This window comes from Loxodonta africana, chromosome 26 (assembly GCF_030014295.1).
Source record: "Loxodonta africana isolate mLoxAfr1 chromosome 26, mLoxAfr1.hap2, whole genome shotgun sequence".
NCBI classification, from domain to species: Eukaryota; Metazoa; Chordata; class Mammalia; order Proboscidea; family Elephantidae; genus Loxodonta; species Loxodonta africana.
This window is the reverse complement of record NC_087367.1, coordinates 46,702,601-46,709,737: the sequence shown is the minus strand read 5'-3', so window position 1 is coordinate 46,709,737 and position 7,137 is coordinate 46,702,601. Positions and strand designations below refer to the sequence as shown.

General features: G+C 45.5%; 1 protein-coding gene across 2 annotated transcripts in view; it reads left to right on the top strand.

Annotated features, from left to right (window-relative positions):
* The first annotated feature begins 5,316 nt into the window (after positions 1 to 5,316).
* The window catches only part of TMEM108 (transmembrane protein 108), a 419,061-nt gene continuing 417,240 nt past the window's right edge, over positions 5,317 to 7,137 (top strand). The window contains exon 1 of one of the 2 annotated variants that reach the window (XM_023538842.2): positions 5,317 to 5,397. The gene's annotated coding sequence lies outside the window, so the exon portion shown is untranslated. Of the gene's footprint in view, positions 5,398 to 5,485; positions 5,709 to 7,137 lie in introns of those variants that run through there. The other variant, XM_064277300.1, reaches the window with a different exon arrangement.

The following is a 7,137-nucleotide window of genomic DNA, read 5'->3' as shown; positions in this document are numbered from 1 at the left end:
TGTCTTTGAATTGAGGTGTTGGTGAAGAATATTGAATATACCATGGACTGCAAGAAGAAAGGAAACCCTGGTGGCGTAGTGGTTAAGTGCTATGGCTGCTAACCAAAGGGTTGGCAGTTCGAATCCGCCAGGTGCTCCTTGGAAACTCTGTGGGGCAGCTCTACTCTGTCCTATAGGGTCGCTATGAGTCGGAATCGACTCGACGGCACTGAGTTGGGTTGCCAGAAGAAGGAACAAATCTGTCTTGGGAGAAATACAGCCAGAATGCCCCTTAGAAGCAAGCATGGCGAAACTTCATCTCGCTGATTTTGGACATGTTATCAGGAGGGACCAGTCCCTGGAGAAGGACATCATGCTTGGCAAAGTAGCAGGTCAGGGAAAAAGACGAAGACCCTCAATGAGATGGACTGACACAGTGGCTGCAACAGTGGCTCAAGCATAAGGGCTGTGAGGGTGACACAGGACTGGGCAATGTTCTTTCTGTTGTACCTAGGGTTGCTATGAGTCATAACTGACCTGACGGCACCTAACCACAACCACAACCACACCACCTTTCGATCGTCATTTCACTCTCTTCCCCTCTCACACCTAGTTAAACTATTTTCTCTTCCCCAATGTTCCATGCTTTTGTACTTTTTATATGGCCTATTCCCCAGGTCTGGAATACCCTTAGCTGGCAAACTCTTACTGGTTCTTTGGAATTCAGTTAAGGCATTACTTCTTGCAAAAATTCTTCCCTGATTGCATCAATCAGAAGTGGTTCTCCTTCTATGTCCTTTCTTGCGGTGCTGAGTGCCTCACTTGTAACACAATACTTTTTTAGTCTTGAATTGTGATGGCTTACTTTTCTTCTAAAATGAGCTTAAAGACAGGGCTCATGGAATGTGTTTATTGAATGAATGAGATCTGATCCCTCACCTTATGCCTACTCCTAATTATCTGTGCTGCCCTCCAAAGGCTACCTGCTTTTCCAGCTTCAAATCTGTACTTGTAAAACACAAGGGTTGGTTGGACCATGTGGAATCTCCAGCTCTGTTATCATGTTCTTATACCAGTTTGGAATTTCCCAACATTTTGTTCAGTAAGAACTTTTTCCATTTGTATTTATGTTGTTTATCATACGTATACAATATGATGTTACCTTACATAAGACATTCTTTTTCCTTTGTGGCTAAGCTTGCTTAGTGTGAACTCTTCATCTAAAAAATAAACTTCTTGGGAGTGGTACACAGAGTTTTGACTGTATTTATAATGTTTTCTTTCATGAGTTGAAGGGGAGGGCTATAGAAGGGTATATTGTATTATTACCTACACATTTCTTAAGTCTGAAATATTTTTTTAAAAAGTAACAACCTATAGAGACTATAAAGAAAATCATTTCATCTCAGCTATGCCTTGTGTTTCATAGCAACCCTATAGGGCACTGGGTTTTTGGTTATGCCTTGTGTGTTAGGTTAAATCTAAATCTGTATAGGATTACACTGGATGACAAAAATAGCAAGTTATTAAAACGCAGCTAAAATCCATTGCTGTCAAGTTGATTCTGACTCATCGAGACCCTATAGGACAGAGTAGAACTGCCCCATAGAGTTTCCAAGGAGCTCCTGGTGGATTTGAACTGCTGACCTTTTGGTTAGCAGCCATAGCACTTAACCACTATGCCACCAGGGTTTCCAAAACACAGACACATAAATATAAAATGTCATGGAGAGTAAATTTTTGGATAATTTGTGAGTCTTTGTGAATAAAATCAATTACATTTAGAGAAGCTGTTTATTGCTAGAGAGAGAGAAAATTAATTAGCAATTATAAAGGAATCTATGGAGGTTTTGCTCACAACAGATCAATGGGCGGATTTCTGGGGAATTGGCAAGTTGGTGGAGTGTTTATATCTTATCTTTTTTTTCTTTTCAAATATACCCAGACCTCTTACTGAGCAATTTCTGGGGGGACAAAAGTGCTTGCGATCACTCATGATTTATACCACATCCTAACATAGCCATTTTCTGAGATAGACTAGTCAAGTCACATATGTGAGGCAAATAGGTTGAGAAACAGAAAACGAACGAGGGCCTGGATGTCCTTTTTACAAACTCATATCCTCAAGTATGCATCTCTTTGTTTCCGGTTGCCTTTATAAAGATGACACCCATAAAGAGAAAAACAAATGTTTTTTTTCCTAGTTAAAAATTCATATAATTCATATTATTCAGGCTAGTTAAATACCAGTGAAATCCATCCTTACTTTATCCAATAGGTAGAGGTACAAGTGTGCAAGGTGAAAAATATTCTTCCTCTGTTTGGATGCTGTGAAATACATTTTTAAAAGCATCAGAGCAGGAGAGGAGCTAGTTTGAAGGTTCACACACTGGGCTTCCATACTTTTGGAGTCACAAGTAAAGTCACTTTAGAAAAAGCTGGCTGTTGTTAGCAGAGCGTTCTGAGGTGACCTCACTAATTGAGTTAAAAACTGAGTCACACTCCACTGCATTACACATCATTCCATAGAAAAACTCTGTGCAACCACAGCATTCCGATGTCTTATTAAAAAAAAATAATAATAATAACAGAATTTCATGCAATCCCAGTAAAGAGAACTGAGAATCTCTTAGAGTTTTTTTTTTAATTGAATGGCCCTCCTATATTTAGCCAGCATGGCAAATAATAGCATAGCTATTTTACTTGAGGGCTTGCCCATGTGTAGATCCTCTCTATCAGGAGGTCCAGTTTGGACTCCCATTTAACCAACACTGACTTCAGAATTGTTACATGAGAGAGGTAACAGGAGGCTCTGGGGTGGGTCCTGGGGATCTGCATTTTAACAAGTACCCCTGGTGACTCTGCTACACACTTTGGGAAAAGCCTCAGAGAATAACTGTTAATGATATTCAACCAGGAATTTGCTTTTGGTAAGAGGGGCATAGAATAAGTGCAGATATCACTAGAGAGCTGGTCAGCTTGGCGTAGTTAACAAAGATAATAGGTTCTTTTTGAAATATTTAGCTAATCAACTAGAATGAAACTGAGTTGTGGACCTGGCTTTTCAATTTGTACCGCTGAATTGTCTTTGGCGTATTTATGTCCTATGAATTATTTTTGGTCTTATCTATTCTCATGTATTATGTGGAAAATGCCCTCTGTTTTCACAGTCTTCATGTCATTAGTGATCTGTGTTGCAGAGCTGACTTTTCCTTGTGAAAGAATGACTCTACTGATGTAGCAACTTATGCAGGTGTTCTCACACATGCTGGATAGGAAATCACCTGTGGAGTCTTTTAAACCTATAGCTACCCAGATTCCACGCCTCACCCAAATCAGAATCTCTGGGCACAGGGACCCAAAAATCTATACCCTTAAAAACCTTTACTGTACAGTCAGGCTTGAGAACCACTGCTTTAATGATAAACCCAAAACCAAACCCGTTGCCGTTGAGTCAATTCTGACTTATAACGACCCTATACGACAGAGTAGAACTGCCACATAGGATTCCCAAGGTTGTAATCTTCACAGAAGCAGGTTGCCACATCTTCTTCCCATGAAAACGGCTGGTAGGTTTAAACCACTGACCTTCTGGTTAACAGTTGAGCACTTTACCACTGAGCCACCAGGACTCCTCCAGTTTAATGCTCAAACCAACCCAAACCAAACCCATTGCCATCGAGTTGATTCTGACTCATAGCGACATTAGAAGACAGCAAAGGAAATTTTCTTTGAGACTTCAAATGTATTTTTCTTGGTCGGACATCTGTTTATTCCTGCTGTAACCAGAACTAGTGCGGTATTGATTTAATGTGTTCCCAGAAACTCTGAATTTTGTGCTATGCCTGCTCTGATACTGAGCAATATGATGAACAATGTCTGAGGTTACCAGTTGGGCTTCACTTCTAGCGCTGATAAGACACACTGACAAGGATGAAGTTTTCTCTAAGTGGCAGTTTAGTCCCCTTGATGAATAATGAGTGATAACTGCTTGAAGCAATGTGGTGGAATACCACACCACCTGGTCTGAAGGTTTTGGAGAATTTAGCATTTAGACTTTCGAGCCACATCAGTACAACACCGGGTAATAAGAGTTTGGCTGTGCTGAACCACAAAGCTTCTAGATGGCCAGTCTGTACACTAAGTTCAGGTCAAGTTTGAGAGATGGTGGAGGCAACGGCCTTCTTGACATCCTGACTCTGGAATTACAGAAGAGCATCTGGAAAATATTCAAGACTTCTAAGGCAGGGTTAGTTTACAACCACTCTCGCTTCTGCTGCAACCATTAGGTCCCTGCATGTTTTTCCTATACTCGAAGCTCTCTTCCTGAACTTACCCTTGTAGTTCTCTGACAGGCTGTAAATTCCATAAAGTAGGGGGGACTTTATGCCAGAGTCTGGCACAGCGGCCACTCAGAAACACATGCCCAATATTTTAGAACAAAGACAGTCCTGTTATCTCCAAGGATCATACAGTCTCCATTTCTACTTTCCACACTCCAACCCCAAGTTGGCATAGGTTGTTGTCCCTTAGCCCAAGGTGGGTGGTGTGGAAATTAAACACAGCAGTGAAAGGTCAGGGGTTCCAATCCACCAGCTGCTCCTGGGACAAAGCAGTCTGCTTCCCTAAAGATTTACAGCCTTGGAAACCCTATGGGGCAGTTCTACTCTGTCCTGTAGGGTCGTATGAGTCCAAATCGACACCATAGCAGTGGGTTTGGTTAGCGGTTTTTTTTCCTCAGCTGGTGCCCAAACTATGAGCGTCACCAGGACACCCCGTGCTTAGTCAGTCACTGGAATGCTCTGCATCACTGGAGGAAGAGGTCTCAAAACTTGAAGATAACATGGGGCAGGTGCAAAACCGAGGCTTTCTGACAGATGTCCTTAAAATCTTGCTCCTCAAGGGTGGTCCTCAGACCAGGAGCATCATCACCACCACCTGGGAGCCAGTTAGAAAGGTGGAATCTCAGGTCTGTACCCCAAACTTACTGGATCAGAATCCGCAGTTTAACAAGATACCCAGGTGATGACTATTCATATTAGGATTTTAGAAACTAACAGATGTAGCAAACTATCAATCGAGCGCTTCTCAGTCCCCGAACACGCAGGCTCAGTCTTTTGTGCACACCTCGCACCCCCTGGGCGCTGTAGCAACCTAACCCCCAGGGACTTTGGAGCCGGCGCTGCTGAGGGCAATTTAGTGATTGGCTGGTGTGGCCACGTGACCGGCGCTGGGCCTGCCGTGCGAGCTGATTGGCTCTCGCGGACGCTGACGGACAGGGCCGGGGCGGGCCAGAGCCTGGTCGGAGGGGCGCGCGCGAGGGCCAGAGGGGAGAAGGCGCGAGAGCGCTAGTGCGCGTGCGCGAGCGGCGGGACTTTCTCTCGCGCCCTCGGAGGAAGCCAGAGCGCTTGTCCTGAGGTGAGCCACGCCGCAGGGCTGCCGGTCCTGCCTCACCTTCGCTGGGTCGGGGTGAGCGGGATGGCAGGGTGGGGCGGGGCGGGGGTAGTCTGTGGCTAACCCGCCCCCCGGGAGCCCCGCTTCTGAGGTGGCCGCAGACCCAGGCTCAGCCACCCCTCGGTGCCTCGGTTTCCCTTTCGTACCCTGTTACGCACCTCTACACCCTCCCCACCGCGGAGACTGGGCCCCCCGAGGGGATTTGTCCACCTGGCAGCGTCGCCTCCGCCTTTGTTTCCCGCCCAGAGGGATGCTGGCATCTGCCCCTTCCCCAGGTAAAGGGTGCTAGTGGTGAGGTGGGGGCGTTCCAGGCGCGGACCCGGACTCGGGCCCAGCAGCAGGTAGCTGTAATGCAGCGGGATTCGGCACCTGGGAAAACGAAGGAAAAAATGTAGTGTCACGTTAAAGTGGCCAAGCCCTTGGGACTCGAACCTCTGAAGCCCCGGGACCCGCACTGATCCGGAGGCTGTGAGCGACGCCGAATCGCAGGCGCAGCTGTGCAGAAGCGCTCTCTGCCCCGGTGCGGGCAGGGTGGGGGCGGCGTGACCCGGGGACCGGGCCCGAGTGCCGCCTGAAGAAGCTTCTCTGCCCGCTGGACCTGCAGGCGAGCCCCGGGCCCAGGTTCACCGCAGTTGGGCGCTCTGAGTGGGCTGAAGGGACCAAGAGATTCGTTATAGGGGTAAAAATGGTCTAAGCAGCTGGGCGCTGGCGGAGCAGGTCTAAATGAGACGCTTAACTGATGTCTGACTGGTAAATTGTGAGGAAGGAAATGCCTGCAGTGAACTGCAGACCAGATCAGCACGCTGAGATTCTTCTTCAAGAAGACAGATTTTGTGTGCGTGTGTGTGGGGTAGGGGGTCGCTGTAAACTGAGGTTTTTCTGGGGCTGTTCAAGCGGGTAATTACTCATTTTCTGCACGTTAATGGGTTGTAGGGAGAGGAAGGCAGGGTCTAAATTAAGCCTCTTCAGAATTCCTCAGTTCTTTGAAAGTGTGTGTTTGAAGAAGACCTTTTGGCTGGCAAAAGAGGGATGTGTGGGGAGGGAATATCTCTTGTAAACCATGCTTTGAAAAGGGGAGGTGTGTGCAGGAGTTTAAGAGCAGATTAAAACCTGTCTTCTCCATTCCCCCAGACCTGCAATAGCAAGGGCATACTGTACATCCTTACAGTGAAACATAAAAAGTCCCTTCAGTTTTCCAGTGGTTAACTAGTGTTAATTTTACTGTATTCTGGAGTTTCAATGTAATCCACTAAGAAGTTGTTCTGGCATGAGATTGACAAAGATCTTTATTTTTACATGATTCCTTGGAGACATCCTGATACCTTTTCAAAGCCCTTTTATTCCTCTTCTCCCTACAAATTTGTTTCTTTAGGAAATAGTACGATTTTCAAACATCTAAGACATACTCCAGAAATGGATTATCCAATAAGCAAGGTACACACGGTTTTAGTTGTGCCTGCTTACTAAGCTATAGTCACAGTTTTACCTGTTTTTCAGCATATGGTGAAACCCCCGAGAAATTGTGCACTACTGATTAGTAAGTAAACACAATTAAGCCTATTGCACACCTTGTTTACTGTAATCCCGTGGGTACCTTGCTTACTGGTTAATCCACCCCTGCATCCTGGCAAAATGTCTACACTTGATAGGAAGTCAATTAGCTTGGCAAGTTAAAAAAAAAAAAAAGAGGGAGCACTTAACATT